The sequence below is a fragment of the Microcebus murinus genome, chromosome 21 (genome assembly GCF_040939455.1).
Source record: "Microcebus murinus isolate Inina chromosome 21, M.murinus_Inina_mat1.0, whole genome shotgun sequence".
Lineage (NCBI taxonomy): Eukaryota > Metazoa > Chordata > Mammalia > Primates > Cheirogaleidae > Microcebus > Microcebus murinus.
Window position 1 is genome coordinate 20,687,760 of NC_134124.1, and position 27,871 is coordinate 20,715,630.

Genomic DNA, 27,871 nt, shown 5'->3' on the forward strand with positions numbered 1-27,871 from the left:
GCCCTCGGGAGCCTCTCGGCGGCTTCCCCTCTGCCGCACGGGAGCGCAGGCTCTCCCCGCCGCCCCCACCCGCGGCTCGCCCTCGCTCCCTCCCTCCCTCCAGCCCCGCCAGCCGGAGCGCGCACACCGGGGCTCCGGCACGTGGGCGCGCGGGAGGCGGCGGCCGCTGCTGCCGCTGCCGGAGTCCGAGCCCCAGCCGGAGCCGGCGGGATCGCCCTCCATGCTGCGGGCGCTGCGGCCGCCTTGCGCTCAGCCTCCGGTCCCAGGCGAGCCTCGCGAGCCGGCGGAGCAGCGGAGGGCAGGAGGACACGGACAGGAGCACGGGCACGGAGGGCTGGAGCGAGCTGGGCGGTGAGCAAGGGGCGCCCGCAGCCCGGAGGAAGCAGCCGGGCTCCCTCGCTCCTCTGCCCCAGCCGCTACCGGGGGCTCCAGGCAGCGCGATGCCGCTGCGCCCCTCGTAGGCGGCGGCGGCCGAGGCTTCCCGCAGCCGCTTGGCCCGCGCCGGCCCCGATTCCGCGGGCGAGTCCCTTGCCTACCCCGGAGGACGCACCCGGCCGCTCGAGCCGGAGCGAGCGCGAAGTCCGAAGTCTGCCCCCCGCGCCACCAACTTCCCCGAGAGCCCCTCTCCCCGCCGCAGCCTGCGCCAGACCTGGGAGCGATGCGCCCCCAGCCGGGCGGCGCGCCCTCTGCCAACTCGCCACCCATGGGATCGACTGCCCTCAGCTGCCCGGCTTGGAGCGCGTAGCCTTCGCCGCGTGGCCCGGGAGCGGAGCGAGACATCAAGGCGTTTCGCGGACCCCGTGCGCAAGGGTCTGCCTGGGTGCCCGGCGGGGACAGCGTCCATACCCAGGGGTGAGTAGCCCGCGAGTGGCGGCGCCCTTTACTCCCTTGCAGGGATGGCAGGGAGAGGAGAGAAAGTTGGGTCTCCTTGCACCTATCCTGGGATTGACAGCGGAACGCAACATTGCTTCCCGCAACCCAATTGCGTTCTGGGTTTCCCCCAATTGCCTTCATCTCTAAGCCAAGGGGGGAGCCCCCTTCCGCTTCCCAGGGAGAAAAGGGGCTCCCTAGAGCAGAGCAGGTCACCGACTGTCACCCCCCAACGTGCCATTTGGAGCTTCTCAGCCGCCCGCGCATTAAGCAAGCTCCAGCGTGAGCGCTTGGAGATCCGCGGCCGCCTGGGCGCGCTAGGAGATCGCGGGCAGCCCTAGCCCCTGGGGGAGGCTGCGCGCGCTCCATTAAAGAGACTGCCGGAGTGCTAGGGAAGGGGGGGGGGTGAGAGAGGAAAAAAGGGGCGGTGGTCAGGGAAGGTAGCCTGCGGAGGAGGCGAGGCGTGAATGCAATTAATTTGTTGCTGCTAGATCAGGCACCCAAGGTGCCTCGCTGCGCTGTGCGGGGTTGGGGGCGCACGATGCAGGGTGGCCCGACAGAGTCCAACAGGTGGCCTGCGCGGGCTTCCCGTGGCTGGGCGCGGGGGGAGGGGAACTGTTCCTTCCTCCCTGGGCCCAGGCTGCCTCTGCCGCTTCTAGGGGCCATCTGAACATGGGTAAGGAAATACACTCTCTGCTCTCAGGCCCGATTTGGGGTGAGTGTGTGAGGCATCCAAATGCCTCCTGTCGGAAAACAGCGACCTCGTTGTGTGCCTGACTGAGGTTTCAACTTGCAGGCAACTGAGGGGCCATTCAGCTGGGCGGCGCGGGACTTGGCCGGTCCTCAGACTTGAGCCCTGGCCTTCCCCGCGGTCCTGGCGGCGGGTGTTCCAGCTCCCCCGGCTGGGCGGCAAGCCAAACCTCAGAGTTTGTGTCCTCTGTCCTCACTGAGGGGAGGAGGAGTTGCGGGAGCACCAGGAGCCCTGCCGAGGGGGGGGGGGAGTTGATTCTTCTCTACCTGCCTCCTGTGCTTTTATCCTGAAACTGAGGCACGCGGGCAGGTGTGGGTGTCTACACGGTGTGCACGGGTGAGCGTGGGCACAGGTCGAGCGTGAGAGCTGGATGGAGGAAATGAGAGAATCCTGCACTTGCCCGGGGAGACTCGAATTAGGAGAGGGCATGGCTGCGCTTTGACAAAGTTTCTTCAGAACGCACCATCCTTCATCCTTCGGTGACTCAGGTGAATTTGGAAGTGCCAAGTGCAAAATGCTCTGGGCCCTGAAGGCCGTGGACACTCCAGAGTAGCATTTTCCAAAATTGCTGCGAAACGTCTCCGTCCCTCAGTGTGCCCACGTGTAGGTGGGGGACAGTCATCCTTGTTTATGGGAGAAGCGCTAGGCTGTCTGTAAAGGAGGTCCTTACAGGTGGCTGTTGGGTTGGAAGACAGAGGAGCAGCTGGATGTGTGTTTTGGGGAGAGTGTGCCGGGAGAAAGGAGTTGTCTGGAGCCTGCATGCGTAGCAGGCTCAGAGATTTTATTCAGATTTTGTGTTTTGAGGGGGTTGGTTGGCTTTGAGGCAACTGATGGAGATTTGGGGAAGCTAAAGTTTTCCCAACACACACGTTGCAATAACACCCCACAGCCTGCTCACTGGGCAGAGAGATGTTTCTATTGTTGAAACAAAGTGATGAACACTCCAGAACACAAAAGAACACCCTTTGTTACAAGTGCTGGCCCCAGTGGCTTCCCCTCCATAGGAGGCTCTGGGTGCTAGAGCTGTTTGGTCTCGCTGCTTCGACTCTGCAATGGCTGCTGCATCCTTCTAGCCCCTGTGTACTTTCCCTGCCGGTGAGAGCCGTCCCCACTCCTCACTCCCCGCCTCCGGCAGCAGATTGCCAAGAACATCTGAGTAGAAGGAGCCCCTGGACGTGCAACACATTGGTTGATTTAGCATGGGCACATACCTTTCTGGAAAAGTGCCCCCTGGAGGCTCCGTGTTGGAAGGGGAGCCAGGATCTGGGGTCCCGGAGGATGAATGGGCAACCAGCTATTATTGTGTATGAGGGAGAGACAGACAGACAGAAGTGCAGGGTTAGAGAAGGCAGAAAATGAGAGGGAGAAAGAGGCATAGAGAGAAGAAGAGAGAGACAAACACACATAGAGGCTGAAAGAGAGAGGGAGAGCTGAGCGACAGGAAAGCTACAGAGTAGACAGGGCAAAGAATAAGAGGAGAGAAGAGTAGGAGAGAGAAGTAGAAGGAAGGGAAGAGAAATCTGAAAAAGAGTATAAGACAAGAGTATAAGACAAGAGACTAAAAAGGGAAAGGAATAGGAACAGGAGCGGAGAAGTCAGGTGTGGAGGAGAGGAAGGGTGAGAGAACAGAGCAGGCAGAAGGGGCACGAGTGACATGCTTTTGTATTTAATTTTTATAAACCACACTGCCATTCTAAGGAAGTCAACATAATCCACATCCTTAAGTAGCCAGCCTTTGGTTCCTGTTTGTTTCTCTGGGGAGCCATGAATTATGCAGAGATTGGACACCCGCTTGGAACCCAGCTGCAGTGGAGATAACAAGAGTGTAAGATGTTCAGGCTCTTGGTAAATGCACAGATGCATATTCTCCTTCACTGTTTTTTTGTTTGTTTGTTTGTTTGTTTTTGTTTGTTTCTGGGTAAACACAGGGCTGGAGAATTGAGTCTAAGGATTATTTCATTAGCCATATTTGCCAGTGATTCTCTCACCTTGTTTATAGAAGAATCTCCTGGGTGGCTTCTGAGAAACACAAATTACTAGACCTAATAGGATCCAACAGAGACAGAAACATGCTTCTTTGAGTACCCCAGTTGGTTCTAAAGCTGATTGTCCCTGAACCACATTTTGGTAAACCTGGTGTAGATGGTATAACATTATTCTCTAATGTGTACCTAAATTTTCTCTTGAGAGATGCAGTGTAACACCTCCCTCTGGTATCCCATTCTTCCCAGAAAATCTCATTTCTTGCAAATTTCTCTTGATAAAAGGACAAGCCCAAAGAAGTTGCTCAGCCAGGGTTACCTTTCCATGAACCTCATTAATCACAGTAGCTCCAGGGGAAGGCAAAGGCTCCTCTGGTTGACCTTGTCAGGGGTGTTCACACTAACAGGTATTGAGAGCTCGGCAGGGCATGGTCTTGGGCATTCTTTGTACACTCTCTGCCCATTTAACACTCACAAAAACTATTCCATAGGCACTGTTACAATCACCTGCATTTTATAGTTGATGAGACAGAGACTTAGCAAAATTATATAACTTGTCCCAGAAACATTAGTTGACAATGGCCCAGCAACTAGAAAGCAGCAATGTTAAAGTTTGAGCCCAGGTTTGGTTAACTCTGAAGTTTAATTAAGGTCCTGATTATGCACCATGCTAGCTCCTAACTTTAATACCCTATTCCAGACTGATGGAACCAAAAGATCCTTGGAGATCTTTCCCATGCTCTCTCTCCACCAGTTTATCATTTCAGGAAAATGAGAGCAGTTAAGGAAACTGAGAAGTGACTTGCCAGGGATCCCACAACCAGTAGGTGCCAGAACTGGGACTGGCACCCTGGAATGTGGTGTCCCTGTCCAGCCTTCTCCCCACCGCACCAGTAGTTACCATATCAGGCTAATCATCAAGGTCACATATATCTTAGTCAAAACACAAGTTCCTGGGCCCCACTAGAGGCTTACTGAATCAAAACCTTGGGACAGAGAGCCCAGAGATCTGTATTTTTTAGTCCACGCCCCAAGCTGCAACTGTACATTATTACCATTTGCCCCAGTTATTCCATAGATCCTGGATTCTGACACTGCGGATCCCTTCCAGACAGCTTCAAGAGGAGAACTCTGTGTCCCTCCTGCTTTCAGCAAAAACAGACACACAAAAAGTATCATAGCAGACTCCACGCAGCCCACCAATGTGTCATGGGTACAGAAACAAGCTGGTCAACCCTCGAGGCAACTTCCAAAACTCTTTGGGAAGTGTAGCAATCACATTGATGTTTGTTATACTCATTTTTTTTCCTGTGCCAAGTAGGAAAGCATTTAAGGAAACATCAAATGCTCCATCAGTGCATTGGTGTCAGTGTCTGTGCTAATACTTGACACAAAATGACACCGTGAGCCAGGCCAATGTGACAGTGTCACAAGTGTCAAGCTCAGTCTCCCAATTTAGTGGATCTAGCTGTGGTGTGAGAAAGACCCCTTTCTTCCCCTTCATTTATTATGCTTTTGACTTCCTCAGAATAGATCAGTGCCTCATTCTGCAGGTAAAAGGAGCTATCACATACACTGTCTCTTCCTGGCCCACTTAAATTGTTTTCTCGGTGACCTCAACATCTTTTCCCTTCTATTTCATTGAAAAGTGGCCAAAGGTGCCAGACATCTTGTCCAGCAAACTGTTTTGTCATCTTTCCCTTTTCAGATCCAAATTTATCTTTTGAATCTGTTGCTTTTAACCCTGACCTCTTATTCAAGAATGGTAATTGAGCCTTAGGTAGCTTTGATAAGCCACTCTCTTGATGCATGTATTTTAAATAACCACAGTCATTTGTGAGTAGAACCAAGGAATACCTTACATTTACAATGTCTGCATCTTAAATATGCTGGACTTTTTTTTTTTTTTTTTTTTTTTTTGCCATTGCAGTGGTGAAAACCTATTTTTTCTGGCATGCCTGGGGAAGTAAAAAGTAAAAAGAAACAGTGCTTAACCCTTTGCACTCGGATGTCGAGTGTGACTTGACATGGTTAGCAAAAATTATAAAGATTAAAATGGCTCTTTGAATGTATCAATAATTTGAAATATTAAAAAATCCAAATAAATAAGTTTGTATGAAAAGAAACTCTAGGTTTTTATTCTACTGCCACGCTTCGTAAAATCTGGGGTATTTAAAAAATTAAATCCCGAGTAGAATAAAGGAATCAAGAAAAAATCAAGCGAGTGCAAAGGGTTAAAACTTGGGCACTGAGCACAGGCAACGAGGGGTCAAAGCCTACCCCCACCTGGCCTGCTTTCATTACCTTGGTCTGGTTATTTCACTTCCCCAGGTCTCCCTTTCTTTATTTGGAAGTTGAAGACAATAACAGGCTGTCTGTGTATATTGATTGCAAGAATTGACTTTCAGGAGTGTTTGAAGTGTTCAGCATGGTGTCCGGCACACCTGCTAGCTAGTATTTTCACTGGTCTTTGCTAACATGTGCCAGGCTCCCTTTCACTGAGCATGAAACTGACATTGAGGTGGTCAAGCAACTTGCCTACCTTACACAGATCCTAAGTAACAGATAGACACTCAGAATCCAGGTCTGTCCTTTTAAACTCCTGGCTACCCTTACTGTTGCATTGGAATGAGTCACTGTTCTAAGTGTTGCATAGGAAACATATTCTGATTTATAATTTATTTAAACCCATTGCATAGAACGTTGAATAGAATAATGGGGATCTTTTGATCTTTGGGTGATAACTTCTAGGTGGTCAAATCACTTCCAAATATTTGCTTTTACTTTGCCAGCATTTGGGAAGAATTGTCATGGATCCATCTCCTACTACTAGTCTTGTCTGGCTCCCACTTGTTTTTAAGCACAGATATTGCTGCTTTGGGAAAATATCTTTTGAGTCCTCAAGGCCTGGATTACATGTCTTTATAACCATTCCTTCATTTAAATTGTACAATTCATTTAAATTGTAGCTTGTCCATTTATTTCTCTGTATCTGCAAGTCAGTCTATATAAGCTTCTAGGAATGAGGGGACAGTTCTTATTGGAAGTTGTATCTATAGTGTCCAGAACAGTGCCTGACATATAGAAAGCTCACAAGAACAGTTGTTTAAAAAAATTTATTAATATTATAGAGGGACAAATGTTTTGGTTACATGGATTGGTTTTGTACTGCTTGAGTCAAAGTTATAAGTGTGCCCCTCACCCATATAGTGTACTTTGTATCCTTTAAGTGTCATTTCACTTATCTCCTCCTCCCTTCTGCCACCTGCATGATTTTCATTGAGTTTTACTTTCGTCTGTGCATGTAAGTGTTGATAGGTTAGTTCCAATTTAATTGTACATGTGATGTTTGTTTTTCCATTCTTGCGATACTTCACTTAGGAGAATGGTCTCCAGTTCCATCAACATTGTTGCAAAAGGTATTAATTCATTTTTTTTTATGGCAGAGTAGTACTTCATAATATACATATACCACATTTTATTAATCTACTAATGAATTGATGGGCACTTGGGGTAATTCTACATCTTTGCAGTTGTGAATTATGGTGCAATGAACATTTGAGTGTCAGTGTCTTTTGATAAAAACACTTCTTTACCTTTGGGTAAATACCCAGTAGTGGGATGACTGGATCAAATGGTATGTCTGCTTTTAGTTCTTTGAGGGATCTCCATACTATTTTACATAAAGGTTGCAGCAGTTTGCCATCCCACCAAGAGTGTACAAGTGTTCCTTTCTCTCCACATCCATGCCAGCATCTCTTGTTTTGGGACTTCTTGATAAAGTCCATTCTCACTTGGGCTAGGTGATATCTCATTGTGGTTTTGATTTGCATTTCTCTGATAATTAGTGATGTTGAGCCTTTTTTCATATGTTTATTGGCCATTAGTCTATTCTCTTTCAGAAACCTCCTGTTCATGTCTTTTGCCTACTTTTTAATGGGGTTGTTTGATTTTTCCTTGCTGATTTGCTTAAGTTCTTTGTAGATTCGGTTATTAGCCCTTTATCAGATATATAGCATGTGAATATTTTCTCCCCTTCTGTAGGTTGTCTATTCACTCTTGATTGTTTCATTGGCCATGCAGAATCTTTTCCATTTGGTCAGGTCCTATTTATTCGTTTTTGTTGTTTCTGTGAATGCCTTTGGGGTCCTCTTTATAAATTCTTTGCCTAGGCCAATATCTGTAAGAGTTTTTCTAACATTTTCTTCAAGAATTCTTATGGTTTCATGTTTTAGGTTTAAATCTGTTATCCATCTTGAACTCATTTTTGGGAGTGGTGAGAGATATGGATCCTGTTTCAGTATTCTATATGTGACTATCCAATTTTTCTAGCACTACTTATTGAATAGGAATTCTTTTTCCCAGTTTATGTTGCTCTCTCCTTTGTCAAAGATCAGATGACAGTATGTGGATGGTTTTAATCTGTTTCTCTGTTCTGTTCCATTGGTCTATTTCTATTATTGTGTCAATACCATGCTGTTTTTGTTACTGTAGCCTTGTGGTACAGTTTAAAGTCTGATAAAGTGATACCTCCAGATTTGTTCCTTTTACTTAAGGTTGCTTTGGCTATTTGGGCTCTTTTCTGGTTCCCAAAAGAGTGTAGGATTATTTTTTCTAGACCTGTGAAAAAATGATGTTGATATTTTGATGGGGATTGCATTGAATCTGTAAATCACTTTCAGTAATATGGACATTTAACAATGTTGATTTTGCTAATCTGTGAGCATATTTTCCATTTGTTTATAGCCTCTACAATTCCCTTACTTAGTGATTCATAGTACTCTTTGTAGAGATCTTTCTTCTCCTTGGTTAAATGTATTCCTATGTATTTTCTTTGTGGCTATTGTGAAAGATACTGAGTCTTTGATTTGATTCTCAGCTTGATTATTGTTGGTATATAGGAATGCTACTGATTTTTGTACATTGTTTTTGTAACCTGAAACTTTAATGAATTTATTTATAAGTTCCAGGAGTCTGTTGGTGGTGTCTTTAGGGTTTTCTAGATATAGGATCATATCATCATCAAAGAACAATAGTTTGATCTCTTCTCTCCCCATTTGGATACCCTTAATTTCCTTGTTTTGCCTGGTTACTCTGGCTGGGACTTTCAGCACTATATTGAATAGAAGTGGTGACAGTGGGTATCCTTGTCTTATTCCACTTATGAGTAGAAATGCTTTCAAATTTTAGCCCATTCAGTATGATGTTGGCTTTGGGTTTGTTGTATATGGCTTTTATAATTTAGAGATATGTTCCATCTGTGCCTACTTTGTAAAGACTTTTTTATTATAAAAGGGTGCTGAATTTTGTCAAATGTTTGTTCTGCATCTATTGATATGATCATATGATCTTTGTTTTTGGTTTTGTTTATGTGGAGAATCACATTGGTAGATTTACTATCCTTGCATCCCTGGGATGAAGCCCATCTGATTGTGGTATATTATTTTTTTGATGTGCTAATGAATTGAGTTTGCTAGAATTTTATTGAGTATTTTTGCATCTACATTCGTAAGGGATATTCTATAGTTTTCTTTTTTTTGTTGTGTCCTTTTTTTTGCTTTTGTATCAAGGTGATACTGGCTTTGTAGAATGAATTTGGGAGGATTCCTTCCATCTAGATGTTATGAAGTAATTTCTGCAGTATGAGTCTCAATTATTCTTTGTAGTTCTGAGAAAATTCGTATGTGAAACCAGGATTTTGTTGTTGTTGTTGTTGTTGTTGTTGTTTTTGAAAGATTTTTTCATTGCTGCTTCAATTTTGTAATTGGCCTGTGCAGGAGTTCTATTTCTTCCTGACTGAGCCTTGAGAGGTTGTGTGTTTTCAGGAATTTGTGCATTTCTTCTATGTTTTTGAGTTTGTGTGCATAGAGATTTTTATGCACACAGAGATGATATTTAGTATGTGGTATCAGTTATAATATCTCCTTTTTCATTCCTAATTGAGTTTATTCAGGTTCTTTCTTTAATATTTCTGGTTAATTTGGTGAGAGGTCTGCCAATTTTGTTTATCTTTTCAAAGAACCAACTTTTTGTTTCATTTATCTTTTGTATTTTTTTTTTTTTTTTTTTTGGTTTCTGTATTTAACTTCTATGTATTTTTTTTTATTGCATTTAGTTCTGCTCTGACATTAGTTATTTCTTTTCTTCTGCCAGGTTTAGGTTTGGTTTGCTCTTGCTTTTCTAGTTCTGTGAGATGATTGATTGGATTGTTGATTTGTGTTCTTTCTGTCTTTTTGATGTTGACATTTAAGGCTATGGATTTTCTCCTGGGACTGCTTTTGCCAAATCCCACAGATTTTCGTAACTTGTGTCCCCTCTGTCATTTAGTTCAAAGAATCTTTTGATTTTTATCCTAATTTCCCCATTACCCGATAATCATTCAAAATTGATTGTTTAATTTCCATGACTTTGTGTAAAATTAAGTGTTTCTGTTGGAGTTGGTTTCTAATTTTATTCCACTATGGTATGAGAAGATAGATGATATAATTTCTATTTATTTTTAATTTGCTGATACATGTTTTGTGGCCTAAGATGTGATTGATCTTAGAGAATGATCCATGTGCTGATGATAAGAGTGTATATTCAGTAGTTTTTGGGTGGAATGTTCTGTAAATATCTGTTAGATCCATTTGTTCTGGAGTCTTATTTATTTTCTAAATATTTTATTTTTTGAGGATATGTCCAGTCTTATCAGAGGGTGTTGAAGTCCCCGGCTATTATGATGCTGCTGTTTATCACTTTGTTTAGATCTAGTAGGGTTTGCTTTATGAATCTGGGCTCATGTGTGTTAGGTGCATAAATATTTAGGATTTTTATGTGTTCTTGATGAATTGCTCCCTTTACCATTATATAATGACCATCTTGTCTTTCTTTACTATTATTTATTTGAAGTCTCTGTTACCTGATATTATAATGGCTACACCTGCTTTCTTTGGATTTCCATATGCATGGAATATTGCTTTCCATTCCTTCACCATGAGTCTAAATAAATCTTTGCATTTTAGACGTGTTTCCTGGAGACAGCAGATACTTGGTTTGTATTTTTTTCATCCATTCAGCCAGCCTGTGTCTCTTGAGTGGGGAATTCAGGCCATTCATGTTTATTGAAAGAATTGATAAGTGGGATGCATTTCTGTTCATCTCATTGGATAGAACCTTATTGCTTTGTTTTCCCTCTTGAGCCATTGTTATATATGGGCTCTGAAATTTAGGTTTTGGGTGATTTTACTCTGGTGGGTGTTTATTGTGCTGATGGATGTATAATGCAGATCTGAGTACTTCCTGCAGGCTTGTCTGGTCTTGACAAATTTCCTCAGTGATTGCTTGTGTCTGAAAAAGTCTTTATTTTTTCTTCATATAAGAAACTTAATTTTACAGGATACAAAATTCTGGGCTGGCTGTTGAAGAAGACTGAAGAGGCCGGGCGTGGTGGCTCACGCCTATAATCCTAGCACTCTGGGAGGCTGAGGCAGGCAGATCACTCAAGGTCAGGAGTTTGAAACCAGCCTGAGCAAGAGTGAGACTCCATCTCTACTAAAAATAGAAAGAAATTAATTGGCCAACTAAAAATATATAGAAAAAATTAGCCACACATGGTGGCGCATGCCTGTAGTTCCAGCTACTTAGGAGGCTGAGGCAATAGATTGAGTTAGCCCAGGAGTTTGAGGTTGCTGTGAGCTAGGCTGATCCCATGGCACTCTAGCGCAGGCAACACAGTGAGACTCTGACTAAAAAAAAAAAAAAACAAACCACACACACACACACAGAACGATAAAGAAGGCTGAAGAAGGGGCCCCAATTCTTTCTGATTTTTAAGGTCACAGTTGTGAATTTGCCATTAGCCTGATGGGTTTTCCTTTGTAAGTTACCTGCTATTTTCACCTTACAGCTCACGGGAATTACTCCATCCTCTTAACTTTGGCTAGTCTGATGATTATGTGTCGTAGTGATTGCTTCTTTGCAATAAATCTCCCAGGTGTTCGCTGAACTTCTTGTACCTGGATATCTAAATTTCTAGTAAGATGAGGCAAATTTTACTCAACTCCCTCAAATAGGTTTTGCAACCCTTGTGTGTTTTCTTCTTCACCCTCAGGGATGGCTATAATTATTATTATTTGGCCTCTTTATATAATCCTGTATTTATTTTAGGCTTTATTCTTTCCTCTTATTTCTCAGTTCTTTATCTTTGACTGATTTATTTAATTTGAAGGTGTTGTCTTCAAGCTCTGAGATTCTTTTTTTTTTCTTTCTTTTGCCTGGTCGTATCTGTTCTTAAGACTCCCCACTGTGTTTTGTATTTTCTTGAATTAATTTTTTGTTTCCAGAATTTCTGTTTTATTTTTAAAAATAATTTGATTTCTTTAGTAAATTTGTCATTCATTTCCTGTATTTAAAAATTTTTTTGTGTGTGTTGGTTGTCTGCTTTCTCTTGCATTTTGTTGAGCTTACTTATAATTTATATTTTGAATATTTTATCTGTCATTTCAATATTCTGATTTTGGTTGTTATCCATTGCTGAAGAGCTAGCATTCCCTTTTGGAAGTGACCTTTCACTCTGATTCTTCATGCTTCTGGAGTTCTTTCGGTGATTCTTTCTCTTCTGGAGTAGCTGTTATTTCTTATTTTGGGGTTTTCTTTTGTTTAGATAGTGCTTCCCCCCCCTCCCTTCACTCATATGGGTGTGTTTGTATCATATGTAGAACCTTTGGCTTTCCTTGTTGGTGCTTTAATGGCAATCTAGGTTCTGGATGGATGCCTTTGTTATAGATATCCTTGGTCACAAAAACAGTTTTGAATTAGTACTTGGAACTTTTAACTAATTCTGTGTGGATCAGAAAAAGTGGCCATGTCCTTAAATTCTAAAAGAAAAACCATCCAAACATTCGGAATTGAAAACTAGGAGATATAACTGGTGCCCTCGAGGCACCAGTTCTTCACATAGGGATGTAATGGTATCAGTAGTTGTTGATTAACTATGTTGGTGGCTTTGGGCAAGTTCCATTGTGATGTAATTAGAAGGGACATTCTGATTTATAAGTTAATGTGATTTTATCTGTACATTTAATTAGTTGCTCAGAAAGACACATTTGTTTCTCAGCCCAAAAGTTTTAAAAATTAATGGCCTTCTTGAGTGAGAACCAAGGTTAGAGTTAATCTAGTCCTATTGCCTTAAAGGAGGGATGGGGAAACTGAGGCTCAGAGAAGGGAAGGGACGTGCCTGAGGTTACCCAGCGAGGTAGTGCCAGAGCCAATGTGAGGGCCAGTGGTTTCTGGCTTCTAGCCTAGGACTCTTGATGCACTGCTGAAAGTGATTAGCGTATGCCTGGTGAGCCACTTGTTTGGTTCTAAGGTATGCTTGAAAGCCTTCTGTATATGCATATACACAGCTTGCTCCCTACACCCTCTACCCGGCAAAATCCCAAGATAAAGCTCTTGCTGAAAATGAAAAGGAGTGAAACAGGCCTGAGATGATTTGCTGATGATGCAAACTCCAAGTGTCAAAGAAGTTTGTGGGAGAGCATCCTGGCAGGTCCTATGTTACTAAGGCCTTATGGACTTCTGCGATTTACATCTTCTTCTCAAACAAGGAAATGTGGCTTAACCAGGATATTCCTTTGATGTTATTATGTGTGATGTTTCAAGAATTAGAGACGTATGGACGTTCATTGTTAAACCCCTAGCACAGGCTTGTTGTTGGCAAAGTAGTGAATCAGATTGTGCTCCCTTTTCTTTCTTAACGCGTTTTTAGATGGGAAGCATTCACCTTGGGACCCTTCTTCTATCTCTGAGATGCTTTGGGGTATGACTAAGTGAATCAGCCTAAATACATCCCCAGGCACAGAAGCATGTGCAATGTAGTTTGACATTGTTAACACACAGATCTTTGTCACATGGCATCAATATTACGGAGACAGTAAGACACAGATCATTGGTGCGATATATTGTGCATGGTCCTTTGGAAACATTGTAATCATCTCTGACAAGGCAGCAGAAACATCTCAACCTAGCACCTTCCCAGAGTCTCAAAAGTCTTGCAAACCAACTCAGAGTAACAAGAATACGATCATTCAAGGAGAGAACGCACAGATAATGATTCTCTTTGCCTCTCAACCATAATTAATCTGAGATTATTGACTTGGTATCCAAAGGTCAGGTGCAAGGGAGAGGCACCTCTCTTTATATCCCCAGAATGTCCCTTTCCTACTTGTCTAGGTCCCTTAAATTCCTCCATTAAAGACTAATTCTTTGGGCTTCAAGTATTTTAGATTTTTCTATAGCTCTCTATTGAAATGCGAAATTTCCTGAGTAGGATATCATAGCTGTGTAGACCTGAAATCTCACCCTTTCTTTTCACCTTAAGGATGCCTTTTGACAGACATTGAGGATAAATACTATGGACACCACTGCCACCCCTCCAATACCTACTGTTACCGTTGCCATTTATTGAGTACCTACTATGTGCCCACATTGGCTCTCTAAGTTGTGCACATGTATTTTTCTCATCTCATATTCCCAGTAACCCAGTGTTGTAGTGATGGGTAGGAGAATTAAGAAATCACCACAGAGATGACAAAAATAGTGAGAGTAGGAAAACATTGAGAAGCATTGTAGGATGGCAGGAGGAAAGGCAACATCTCTTTCCTTTTCCCAGTTCCCAAACATCCACATCTCCAAGTGGGATCTATAGAGAATGTCAAGGAAACTGAGACTTGGGAAGGTTAACTTGCACCTAATCCTCACTTCTCTAAGTGGCAGAGTGGGGCTTTGACCCCTGATTTTTCTTATTTTCTAACTTCATTAGGTAATACTGTCTCCAGTGGACTTACAAAACTTCAAGCTTGAAAGGAGCTTAGAGAATATCTTCTCCCAGGGCTTTCAGTGAGTATGAAGTATCCTAAGACACATGTTTTATGTCATTATCTAGTACATACCCCCATGCACAACTGACACCAATTCCCCCTTTCCTGGTACAGGCATGTGGCCAATTATTTCTGCATCCTTCCGTAGATATATGTGGTCAATGAGCGTGGTTTTCCTCTTTCACACAAATGACAGCATACGATATACTTTATTTTCAATTTAAATGATGCACGTTGGGGATGGTTAACGTAAGTTCATATTGAGCTGCCTCATTATTCTTCTGAGCTTCTCAATGTGTCATTATATATTACATATACAAACGTACTGAGATTTATTTAGCTGAGGTCAAGTGTAGTGATTAAGGAGCTAGATCCTGGAGCCGACCTGCCTCTATGAATGTGTGTACATTTGTGTGAGAGGGCAGGAGGGAGAATGCAGTATTAGAAAACAGGGGGCCAGGGAAGGCCTCACACATAGAATTGAAGCTAAAGTTTTGGGAAAATAATAGTTGGCCTTAGAATAGGTGACACAGTCTGATCATTTCCATTCTATTCCAGTTCATTCTTAAAATCATGCTATGGCCAGCAAAATTGATTTCTAATGGGTGGGAAACCACAATGTGAAAAACAGTTACCTAGTCTGATGGTATAGACCTTTACAGGGGGAGAAATAAGAGCTGAATTGTACCTCATTTGTGCACATTTTGAGAATTCAGCTTTTACTATCGTATGAACTTTTTTCACTCCATGAAGCCACCAATAATTACTTGCCCAGAATCTTTTGTACTTGGGATCCTGGGAAGATAGGGGGCAAGTAGGACAATGTTTCCTGCCCTTGCAGAATTAGGAGACAGCATTGACTTACCCAGAGCAGGTTGAGAATGATAAATAACTGTGTGCAATTGGGATTTAAAATGCATGTTGTCCGGCAGGTATCTGCTGAAAGATCATTCCATGCAGAAGGAAGGGGCAAATACAGAGTCTTTGACGCGGGACTGTGAGTTTCACATTTGAGAACCAGCAAGGAAGTCAGCAGAAGAATACAGGAGAGCATGTTGTTCTACGAGAGAGCGGCTTGGAGGCCAATATATGGCCATGTAATAAAAATGAAATATTCCATCTAACCTGTCTCCGCTAGGGTTCCGTAGTACGCTTGAAGAAAGCTGTATGGCTATTGCTAAATTATAAGAAAATAGCTTTTCCTTTATAGAATTCAGGATATTTTAGTGAAACTCTTTTACCCATAATCTTGGTGAGTTTGAAAGAAGCATAGAAATGTATTCAGTGAACATTTGTTTGATGAAGGAACATACACTTGAATAAAGGAATGAATGAGGGAGTGAACCCACTAGTTTGGCTAGTGTAGAAAGGATGGGACAGACGGAGGCAGCTCCATCTTGCCTGGTGGGCAGAGCCCTCAGTGAGATTCACGAAAGTATCAGTTTTAAATGATCAGCTGGGTATTTACATGTTGGCCAAAGTAGGGAGAGATTTTACTTTATGCTCAGACATACAGGTTTTTATTGTTTTAAAATCAGTTGTTCTGATGGAAGTAGAAGACTGAAATTAAATAGCATAGAGAATTACTACCAGACAATTCTGCCTTCCCTATCCTACCTCAAAGACATTTCTGATGGGATTTGCCTGGTGTTTTCTCCACCAGCTCAGAGAAGTGAAGGGAGACTGCGTCCAAATGCTTGAAGTGCATTAATACATTTTTTTTTTGAATGACACACAATTTTAACAACAAAAGTACCTCTTAACTCCTAGCAAGATTTTTATTTTTGTACATCAGAGTGTTGCAGAAACATATCTAGGACCGCTTGATGTTGAGAAAATATTTATCTTGGAGTTTTTCTGTGCATTTATTTCTGTTAAGGAAAAAAATAGCAACAACAAAACATTCTCAGTCTGGGTGGTTCTTTTTTAGATGCAAAAAAATCACTCAAACTGAAATCCTTTTTGTACTCAAATTGGGCCTGCCAACCTTAAAAGAGGGCAGTCTGGATAATATGATAAACTGGCCCATGCGTTCAATCTTAGCTCATCAAGGCCTTGCCAGAACTGACATTTTCGTACAGTATGGCTTGATGCTCTGATTACAAATTGGTCTTGAGCAGCTAGACTCTTTGTAATTTTATTCACTGAGGATTGTGCTTGTATCATTAGGTCTGTTTTGGATTTGAAACCTGAAGGAGGAAATATATCCCTGGTTCCTGTCTCTTCTTTCAGAATGTAATAGAGAGAAAGCTTTGTCCAGAAACAAGTGTAATTTATTATATGCCAAATTAAGAGTTTCATTTTCCTTCAAGGCAGGGATGATAATATTTCCCCTCCTGCTTCCCCTGGAAGCTTTGCTGAAACAGCTTAAATTGTGGTTTTAAGAAGGATGCTTTATTTATATTTCTCATCATTGATTCTACTTATGATAAACAGGTAAATTATTTTGGGAAAAGAGAAGATCTATAATTGTACCTCTTTTGTTGCTTGTTTTGAAGGATTCTGTTTTGGATGCAACCGTATGAACTTTTTTTCACGCAATGATATTATCAATAATCATCATTTGACCAAGGACCTTTTGTCCTTGGGTGCCTGGGAGGACAGAAGACAAGTAAAGACAGTGATTCCTGTACCTGGAGAATCTAGAGACAGTATGTCTTAAGCAGTGCAGACCGAGGATGATAAACTGTTGAATGTAATTAAGACTTAAACTGGACCCTGGAGAAGATGCATAATAACACTATGGTTTGGAGAATGAAGTGATCGTCTGTGTTTGAGACCAGAAGAAACCAAATCGTTTTCCTGCTACATTCAGACATTACAACACTCAGTCTAGACTACTTTACCTCTGGTCACCAGAATGTGTGGGGGTTTCTCCCCCACTCACCAAGCTAGCAATTCTGCAGCAGACACCAGCTGGGTATCCTATAATTCAATTCTCACGCTGGCTACCTGGAAATAGTGTCAGATCATTCACGTTAAGGGCTCAGTCCCACAAGACTACCCTCACTTCAGATGCCAGTTGCAAGCCCCTGGTTGTGGCTTGTGCTTCTGATAGACTGCCTATAAATCGTGGTTCCCATGACCTGCTCCTCAGGTTTCATTAATTTGTTGGAGAAACTTGCAGAACTCAGGGAAAGACTTATGTTTACCAGTTAATTATAAAGGATATTACAAAGGATACAGGTGAACAGCCAGATGAAAGAGATGCACGGGACAAAGTATGGCGGCACAGCGCATGCTTCTGTGTCATTTGTGAGTGTGCCACCCTCCGGCCAACCTCCACGTGTTCAGCGGTTCAGAAGTTCTGTGAACCCAGTCCTGGATTTTTATGGAAGCTTTGTTAGGTAGCCATGATTGAGTATAGCATTGCTCATTGGTGATCAACTCAACCTGCAGCCCCTCTCACCTCTCATCTGTGCAATTATAAAATTCCAACCCTCTAATCACAGGGTCACTTTCCCAGGCAACCAGCCCTCATGCTGAGGCTATCCAGGAGTGCAGCATGGGTGGCCTCATTAGAACAAAAGATGCTCCTATTAAGGAAATTATGAAAGTCTTAGGAGCTCTGTCTCAGGAACCAAGGTCAAAGACCAATATTAGAACAAAGATTCTCCTAGCACCTTGATCCACAAGGGTTTTAGGAGTTCTGTCTCGGGGAACTGTGGCAGAGACCCAGTATATATTTATTGTATTATAGTATCACAAGGTGAGAGCAATGTATTTGGGTGACATTTCCAACATGGCATCAGAGAACCATACTCTACAAATAGAGTAGTGAAAATTTTTGTGTGACTGATGGCATCAACTGAATTCTTACAATAATAAACTAAAAATAATTGGGCCAGGCATAGTGACTCACGCATGTGATCCTAGTACTATCAAGGCCAAGATGGGAGGATTGCTTGATATTTGGAGTTTGAGACCAGCCTGAGCAAGAGCAAGACCCCATCTCGATCAAAAATAGAAAAAAAAGATAGCCTGGCATGGTAGCATGCACCTGTAATCTCAGCTACTCAGGAGGCTGATGCACGAGGATAGCTTGAGCCCAGAAGTTTGAGATTGCAGTGAGCTATGATGACACCACTGCACTCTAGACAGGGCAACAGAATAAGGCTCTGTCTCAAAAAAAAAAATTGATAATTTCACTTGCAGACTACCTCATAGTGCCAGGTGCTATAGAACACCTAGATCATAGGTAACCCTAGGTTTCAATGCATTGCGAGGCTTGGAGCAAGGAAGTGAATTCTCCAGCCCTCTAGGCATGCAAACACCACCTTAAAACAAAATGAAAACAAACTTTGAACTGAAACCAAAGTGAGAAGTGCAGAGGGAGGATAAAGTGAGAAAGACCAAAATTGTTCTGACTGCAAATACCCATGTAGTTCTGCATGTAAGAATCAGCGTTGAGCAAGCCAGTCGTAAGCCACAGAGTAAGAAATCTGAGCCCCAAACTCCTGCATGAACTAAGGACCTGGGAGGGAACCAAGTGGCCCTTTATTGGTAGCTTTCTTTGGTTTCTAGCAAAAGCAATCACAAATTCTCTCTGGAGGAAAGCATGTCCTGTTTAGGCCTACAAGAATCCCACAGGTGAAGATAAGCAATGATACTACAATGAAAGATGACAAAAATACACTAGAAAACCAGTGAATATCAGAGATATCAGAAAGAAAACAAAATAGAAAACAGACTTGTACCCCTGGGATTTTCAGGCATTGGAATTATCAGATATAAAATATAAAATTACTATGTATGAATGTCTAAAGGAATAAAAGGCAGTTATTTATGAGCATGCAATAAAAGACCATAGGAAATTATTAGGAAGATTTTACAAAGAACTAATTAGAACTCTTGAAAAAAAGTTGGTAGAATAAACACTGCATTGTGAATGGCATAGCATTGTAGACACAGCTGAAGTTAGAGGAAGATAGGGAGGCAGTACCCCAGAATTCAGGACAGAGAGAAAAGGAAATGGACAATATGGAGGAGAAGTTTAGAGACAGGATAAATGTAAAGTTAGTTTTATGTTTAATCGGAGTCTCAGAAAAAGCACAGGTTAAGGAGACATAACATTTGAAGAGAGAACGGCTGAGAATTTTCTAAAACTGGTGAATGATGTTAATCTAGAGATATAGAAAATACAGACAAGATAAATAAAAAGTAAACCCACACTTAGACACATTGTAGTGAAACTGCAATTACAAACTGTAAGGAGAAGATCCTACACATCCAGAGAGCAAAGAGGCATTCCCTACAAAGGAACCACAGGTGATACTGACAGCAGGTTGTTCGTTGACAAACATGGGAGACAGAAGACCTGGGACAGCTTCTTCAAAGTTCAGAAAGAAAATAACTATCAAACTAGAATTGTTTTCCTTTTATAAGAAGAACAAAATAAACACATTTCCACATAAACTGATGTCTACTAAGGAAATTTCTGGAAAATGCACTTAGAAAAGTAATCCCAGAAGGATGACTGATACAAAAGATGAAATAGTGGATAAAATGGTAAAAATGTGAATGAGTTTAAACATTGCATAATATGATATAATGATAATGTTCTAACTTGTGTATTTTTGTGCAGAAAAGCAGATCACTAGACAAAAAGAGCATGTTTTTAATCAACCACAGAATCCTAAACTCCCAAACTACTTTATAATAGGGCCATTTGCTATCCGTCTTCCTCTCCCTCCCCCTCTCTATTTCTCTTTTATCATCATTCTCATTAGAGGATTGTTAATTTTATTAGATATTTCAAGGAAAACCATTTACTTTAAAGATCTTATATTTTGTATTTTGTCCTTCAAAAGACACATAAAGTGAGAGATGGTTACAACAAACTGAAAAGTTTTTTTGACAACACAAATGATGAAGACGTAGTGACTAGAATATATAAAAAGCTACTACAAAAGAATAAGAAAAGATAACCTAATGGAAAATGGACAAACAGCTTCAACAAAAGTTACTCTGAAAAGGAAAAACATGAAAAGTTGTATAACCTCATTAGTAATTGAGGAAGTGAGACACCAGTGAGCTATCTTTTATACTTGCTAGAATAGAACAAATTAAGAAGGTTGACGATACCGAGTGTTGGAGTGAACTTTAATACATTGCTTTGGGGAGTGTACATTTGTGATCATTTAGGGGTGTACTTTGGCATTTTCCTGTGAAGTAAACATTGGCCTACCTTATGACTCAGCAGTTCTTCTCCTATAAGTGTACCCTCTGGGTATTCTTGCACATGTTCCATGGTAGACACATACCAGAATATTCATAAAAGCATTGTTTATAATAGTAGGAAAATGGAAATAATCAAAATGTCCATTTTTAGGAGAGTGAATCAATAAGTTGTAGAATATTTATACAATGGATTATATGACAGACAAAACGAATGGGTTACAACTATATATCCTAACCTACAGATGAATATCAGAATCGAAATGTAGGATAATAGTATTTATGGTATGATATTGTTTATGTTATAATAACATTTCGCATTTTGATAAAAACCAAGCAACACTAAATACTTTTGTTTTGGTTTATACATGTGCATGTGTATTATGATATAAATTTGAAAGGCAAGAAATGTAAACACAATTTAAGGTAATGCTAGTAGTGGTTCCTGGAGGGGGTGGGGAAGGGGTGGAATAGGAAAAGAGCAGTCAGTGACGTAAGAAGCAGCGAATTTAGGAACTTGGTTGCTCTTTAACTGTGGGAGTGAGGTTTCTGCAATTGCTTGGCTGACTGTTAGAAGGAGGGACTCTCACTGATTATGTGGCTTTTAGAAGCTTGTGCAGTGGTACAAAACTGCCATTGATCCATTTGTATGGGTTGAAAACCATTTTTTTTGTGACGATGGCTACGGAACCATCAGCCTTTTCCTTGCGGATAGGAACCTTTTATTCTCACTTATGAAGCAAGTCTTATTATTTCCATTTGGAAGATGACATGGTTATCTAACTGGCTCAGGAGCTGTTAGGTGCAAAGCGGTACAGCTGGGATTTGCACCTTGACATCCTGTTTCTGTAGTCTTCTATCAACGTAAGGTAGTTATAGCTGGATTATAGCACCTGCCATATTCCAAGTTAAAAGATTATATTAATAATATTTAGATAGTATTTAAGGGAAGTCTTAGAGTTTTATTCCTGGCTTACTGATGCTCCTTCCTACTTATCTATCTTGGCAAAATGGCACCAGTTGTGCAAACCAGAAATGTGGGATTATTCTTGACAGTTCTCAGTATTTCTCCTTAGCTCTTCTAATCAGTCAGAATCCTAAATCCCTAAACAACGTCATAGCCTGACCATTTATCTCTGTCTACACAGGGTTGCCAGAAGAGCATTTTAACAAAAGGCATATCTGATCCTGTCAGTGTGGGCCACCTTAAAATTATCCTGTTACTTTCATTTAGTCATAGGGCGTGAATCTTATCCTTTCCCCACTTCCCCATCCTCTCTCACACCACTCTCCAGCTGGTCTGTGGAGAGCCATCCTGCTGATCTTTGTTATTTTGCTCTTTCCTGCCACAGGGCCTTGCCACGTGCTGTTTGATTGGAAGTTCAAACCCCCAGACCTTATTACCAGCAGCCCTTCCTTGTTATGGTCATCCACAAACTCCCAGGTCATGTCTCCTAAATTTTTGAAAATTTTAGCTCCTGGTTGATGTTCTTTCCTTAAAACTTCTTCTGGTCATATTTCTTGATTTTTGCAATGTTTATGTAGATAATTTCTCTAATATCCTGGTCATTTTCTTGACTTCTCTTCTTTCAGTGATCATGTTATCTATCCTACCTAATCCAATAACTACCCTAGACATACCTGAGGCTCATGATTCTCACATTTTAGCACACATGGGAATCACCTGGAAGGCTTTTTAAATGACCAAGTGCCAAGCCTCACTCTGAGAGTTCCCACTCAGTAAGTCTAGGGCAGGGCTGGCATATTGATTTACATTATTACAGCATCACTCAAAATCAGGGCAATTTTTCAATATGTTTTGAGGCTCTGCTTGGAGGGCTGTGACCTAACATGTAGTCTCTGTCACATGCACATTAAATTAGCTTTGAGAGACAGGACAAGAGACTGATAGCCATTCTCCAAGTTGGCCCAAGCTGATGAAGATCACCAGGCTCATAAGACGATATGTCGAGAAAGACTTGCATACTTCTTGAGACTTCCTGAATGAACCTAGAAAACTAATAGTAGTTCTAAAGGAAAGTTCTTTTAAAAGATCTGTGAATTATAGGCATGATTTGTGATCAAACTGGTCCTCACAAGGACAAAACTCCCTGGAGCATACTGTAGATTCTAGACTCTACAATGTAGAGTCTAGGGTAAGGAGCTATGGGGAAATTTTCATTAAATGTGTGTGAATGATTTTCCCAGTTAATGCTGGGAGGCCAACAGTTAATGATGAGAATTATGGTTTATTTGAAACCTACTATGTGCACAGCAGTGTGATAGGGCACAAACACATGTGATAATGCATGTAGATGCTGTGTCAAGTACTTATATCTAAAAGTTAATGATTCAAGTACGTGATAGATGTTACTATCATTATTGTTAATATTATTATTACATTATATGTTACTTTATCATTCTTCTTCCTTAAGAGGTAATTACTCTTGACATATCATAGAGGGGAAAACTAAGACTTAGGGACATTAAGTTCTAGGATCACACAGCTTGCAAGCATCAAAGCCTGGATACTTACCAAGTACTAAAACACATGCTACCCTCTCTATCTCATGCTATCTACTCCTTTGCAATCTAAGAGGAGTTTGGCATCTAGGTACTTAACTCTTAGTTCCTTCTGAAGAATTGTCAAATTATTTCTCTGTCTTATGATTATGCAGTGGATTAAATTTTGAACCTAGATGCAGAAATACAAGTTTATCTTTGTCATACATTTATTATTATTGTCCCTATAATCTTGTCTATTTAGATCTATTTGAAACTCAAGAATTTCATTCAGTGTATTAAACTTGTGAGATGCACACACTTGATGAGCATGATTGACTTTGGACTTTTTCATAGTTTTTTTATTAAAAGATACTTAAAGAGAGCAGCCAAAAATGGGGGGGCAGTAACACAGACAGAGCCTGTAGCACATTCTGAGTGATGCCTTCATTCCTTTAATCTCCCCCATTTTATGTTAATCATGCATAGAAGTTCTTTGTATACAGTACATAATGGGTCAACCTGGTCTACATTTACTATTGTAATCTTATCATAATCTCTCCCAGATTTTTCCATCTCGTTCAAGAAATATTTTTGGCAGACTCTTTACCTGCATATTCCATAGTTAGGGAATTTTATCAATCTGCAAGATTCACAAGTTTAGTTAAAATTCAGGTGATTTTGGCATACATTGTTTTTGTTGAACCCATAATGACTTTAGTTATCATTGCCCTCTGATAATTGAATCATTCTTATTGTTGGTCTGGAAGAAGTAACAATTCTTTCATTGAAAGGTTCTAAAATGATTTCAACTTTTAAACTAGCTTTGGGGAGAAGAATCCTAGGAACCTATTAATAAAAAGCAAATTACAAAGCAAACCATCATTGTTATAATTAGAATCTGGGTGCTTGTAACAATTTTGCATAATCAAATGCCTTCGAAATGAACGTACAGATGTGCTGTAGATAGAAAAGATATTTTTGTATGATTTAGATAAATAATAGTTTTGATGTAGGAGGATTGTTCTAAGAATGTACCGAAAGTTAATGCATTACTCATTCCTTTGCATCTTGCCCCTCCATGGGGAGAGAGTTTATTTAAACAGAGACCAGAGCCTGCATAATTCCATATGTAATTTTCCCTTATCTGATAGATAGTTAAGGGAAACCACCCAGGAGAGATGCATGAAAGGATGCATTTAATTTGGGAGGAAAAAAATAACCTGTGTTTGTCCCTTTTAATTACTATAGGAAGAACTAGATTTCCCTAAGGATTCCCTTTCTCGTCTATTTTTATAGAGCAGCATCTTAAAATGGCAGTTTCTCAGAAGAATGAGAAGTTTTTAAATGTTCCATACTTTATGTCATAAAACAGTTATTTTTCAAATTGTATTGCATGTCATAATTTGTGAACAGTTAGAGATCTCTCTGTAGAGTTGCAAACAGGGTCCAGTGTGTTGATTTTGGCCCTGTGGCCAAAGTTATGTGTAAGTCCTCATGTCTGTATGGGTGTAGGTGTATTTTAATCACCTACAATTTTAACTAGTAAATGTTGCCATTTACTAGTTCATAACAGCCCTTCCTGGGTGCTGTGTACTTTTGTCCCTGACTGACTTCTGAAAGCATTAGGATTTGTAAGCCCTGGGGCAAAAGGAAAAAAGGATGGTTATGAGGATGATAGAAGAAATTTAAAAGAGATAATTATTCCTCCTTGGAATTGCTACAAAACCCCTTAGGTATTTAGGATTTACCTTTTAAAATTTATGAACAAAAAGCGATTCTTTGATTATTTTATATCGGCTCAACACCTATGTGTATAAAAAGAACTACAAAGTGTTTTGATTGAATATACATGCAATTAAGAAGTGGATACATTTACTTTCAATATTGATAATCAGAGACTGTTAAAGAAAGTTTTAGAAAAGTGGATGGTAAAAATATATGCCATCAGGAGTTCTACATTCTTAAGTTTGATAAATTATTAATGGATATGGATGCACATGTTTTTATATAGTTTGATCTATGTACCTGAGCACTTGGACAGCCTCAGTCTCAAAGTTACCATGTAACTCTGAAATGATTGTGTGTGTTTGTGGCATAGATTTCATGTCAAGGCTCTAAAATAAAAAAAAATAAAATAAAATCACATCTTTTGCTCACATCAGAGCCAAGGTTCGATCAACTCTTTCGTTGCTACATTTTGACTCATGTCATGCCGTCTTCTAAGGCATTACTAATTTTATGGAGTAGTCTGATCGTCCAAGGACAGTCTGGGATGGTACAAAGTGCTTTGGAGTCAAACCTATGACCCATCCTGTGGCCCTGGGCAAATCACATGACTTCTTTGCGACTTTGTTTTCCATATACTCTACAAGACCAGTAACCTTCCCAACTGAGATTGTTTTTGAGGATTAAATGAGACGATGTGTGCAATATCTGTAATAATAAAAAAGTTATTATTTATATAACATTTACTAAGCACTGTCCTTCCATTTCCTCCATCTCATTGCTAATGACCCGGCCCATTTGCGTCTCATCTGGACAAGTGTAATGTTCACTTAAGTGTCTCTCCCCTGTCTCCTACCCCCATTATCTTGTTCTCCATATGGCATGCTCTTCGAGCAGTATATTGGAAAAGCAAATATGATCTGATCGCTCCATGCTGATACCCTTCCAAGCCTTTCCATTGCTCTTAGAATATGGTCTAGAAGTTTCTGCATGATGCAGCTCCTGCTGCTGCTTCAGCCTCCTCACAGTCACATCCCCGATAGAGCTCATCATTCAAGGCATTCCTCCTTTCTTGCGTGTGCCCTGCTCTGCCACACTGTCCCCTTCCGCTTGGGGAGCCTTCCATACTCTAGCTAGTCTTTCTGCTCAGAGGCATTTCTCCTGTTCCTAGCTGGTTAGTACCTACTGTCACTTCACATCTCTACACTTTAGTCACCTCTCCAGTTACTTCCCTGTTTTCCTGATCTCCCATTCCCTAGACCTGTCGTACCATATACATCTCCTTCAAAACATTTAGCACAGTTACCGTTTTATATTTATTTGTGTGATTATTTAATCCATGTTTATCTTATCTGCCAGAATAAAAATGCCATGAAGTCACGGACCAGGTATTTCCAACCCCTAGTAGATGACCCTCCATCAATATTTGTTGGCTGAATTAATCTGTGAATGTCAGGACCCCTTAAGCTTTTTATATTGAACCCGTATAATGACATTATAAGGTAGGTATTACGGTCCCTGTCTTATAGAAGAGGAAAATGAGGCTCAGAGCATTTTAAGAGAGTTTTATTTAGGATTACAGAGCATACAGGTAGTGGTGCTGTGATTTGCATGCAGGTTGCATGCAGATTTGCATGCTGCATTCTTGTGCCCTTAACCCAGGTGTCCTCAAACTAAGGCCCACAGGCCACATGCGGCCCACTGAGGACATTTATCTGGCCTGCTCGGTGTTTTTGCCACCGCTGCCTGTCCTGGTTAGCAGCCGCTGGTCCTGGGCCCACAGTGCGCATGTGTTGAATGTGCGCGGCACTCTCCAATGGCCCTCCAACGGTCTGAGGGACAGTGAACTGGCCCCCTGTTTAAAAAGTTTGAGGACCCCTGCCTTAACCATTGGCCTTTGCCTTTGCTGTCTCCTGAAGAACCAAGTGCAAGTGCTAAAAATGCAATTGCTCTCCTTACAATTAGAAACTGTCTCAGCTCAACTGGTTCTATTCGTTTCCACCAAAATAAACAAAGGGGATTTATAGAAAAAACAAATGGGTTTTATGGAAATCTTCTGTAGTTCACTGTCAAACATGTATTGAGTGCTGAGAAGGATCAGACACTGTGCTATTGTAAGGAAGTCAACGTTTAGTAGCAAAATCGGTTCACAGTTTCTCTTGCCTTACACACGCAAGTCTTTCTCATTGCAATGTGCACAAAGGGCATGAGCATTTAGGAGAAAGCTTGCCTAACTCTGATCTGGAGTGGGGAGTTGATGAGAGGTTTCACAGAGCTGTGATGTTTGCATAGGAATGTTTGCCATTTTCCAGTAGGCTGTGAGGCTCTCAAGACCAGAAAGCCAGGTTCCCTTGTTAACTCTGGTCTCAGTCATGTAGGGATATGGTTCCCGGGCGTGCCTATGTGTGCAGAGGTTCTATTACTCCCTAGCTATGTGTTGACATGTATATATAATGCAGGAATCACCAGCTACCCTAGCTCCCACCCCAAATATGTGCATTTTTTGACCCATATCACATTTGAAATTGTTTTGAATTAACATACTTTTAGGCAGAGTTCCCCAAAAGACCACCTTACCACTTTGTCATAGTCCCCGTCATTTCCTATTGTCTTGCACTAATGTGATTGACTCACTGATATTACTGGACCCTGTAGCCTTTGAATACCAGGAGGAAATACTGGTTGAATTGGGGATCAGGAAGCCAGCAACATATTGTGGAAAGAGAACTGAACTAGCATTTGGAGTCCTGAGTTTCCTTTTGACCTGGCAGGGACCTGTGACCTTCACTGCTTGTCTGATCTTTTGTTTTCTCATCTGTACCCCGAGAATGGTAATCCCTGCCTTGTTTTCCTTACAGGGATATGGTGAAAATCAAATGAAATAATGGGCAGGAGAACACTTTTTAAAAAAAAAAATGGAGAAATGCTGTTCAAATATAAGGGACTATAATTAAGAGTGAGTTTGGCCTAGACAGTGAGCAGGCTGGCCATGAACAGCCTGG

General features: G+C 41.2%; 1 protein-coding gene across 1 annotated transcript in view; it reads left to right on the top strand.

Moving 5' to 3' along the window:
* Positions 1-492: 492 nt before the first annotated feature.
* SGCD (sarcoglycan delta) overlaps positions 493-27,871 on the top strand; it is an 870,136-nt gene continuing 842,757 nt past the window's right edge. The window contains exon 1 of the mRNA XM_012781600.3: positions 493-852. The gene's annotated coding sequence lies outside the window, so the exon portion shown is untranslated. The remainder of the gene's footprint in view (positions 853-27,871) is intronic.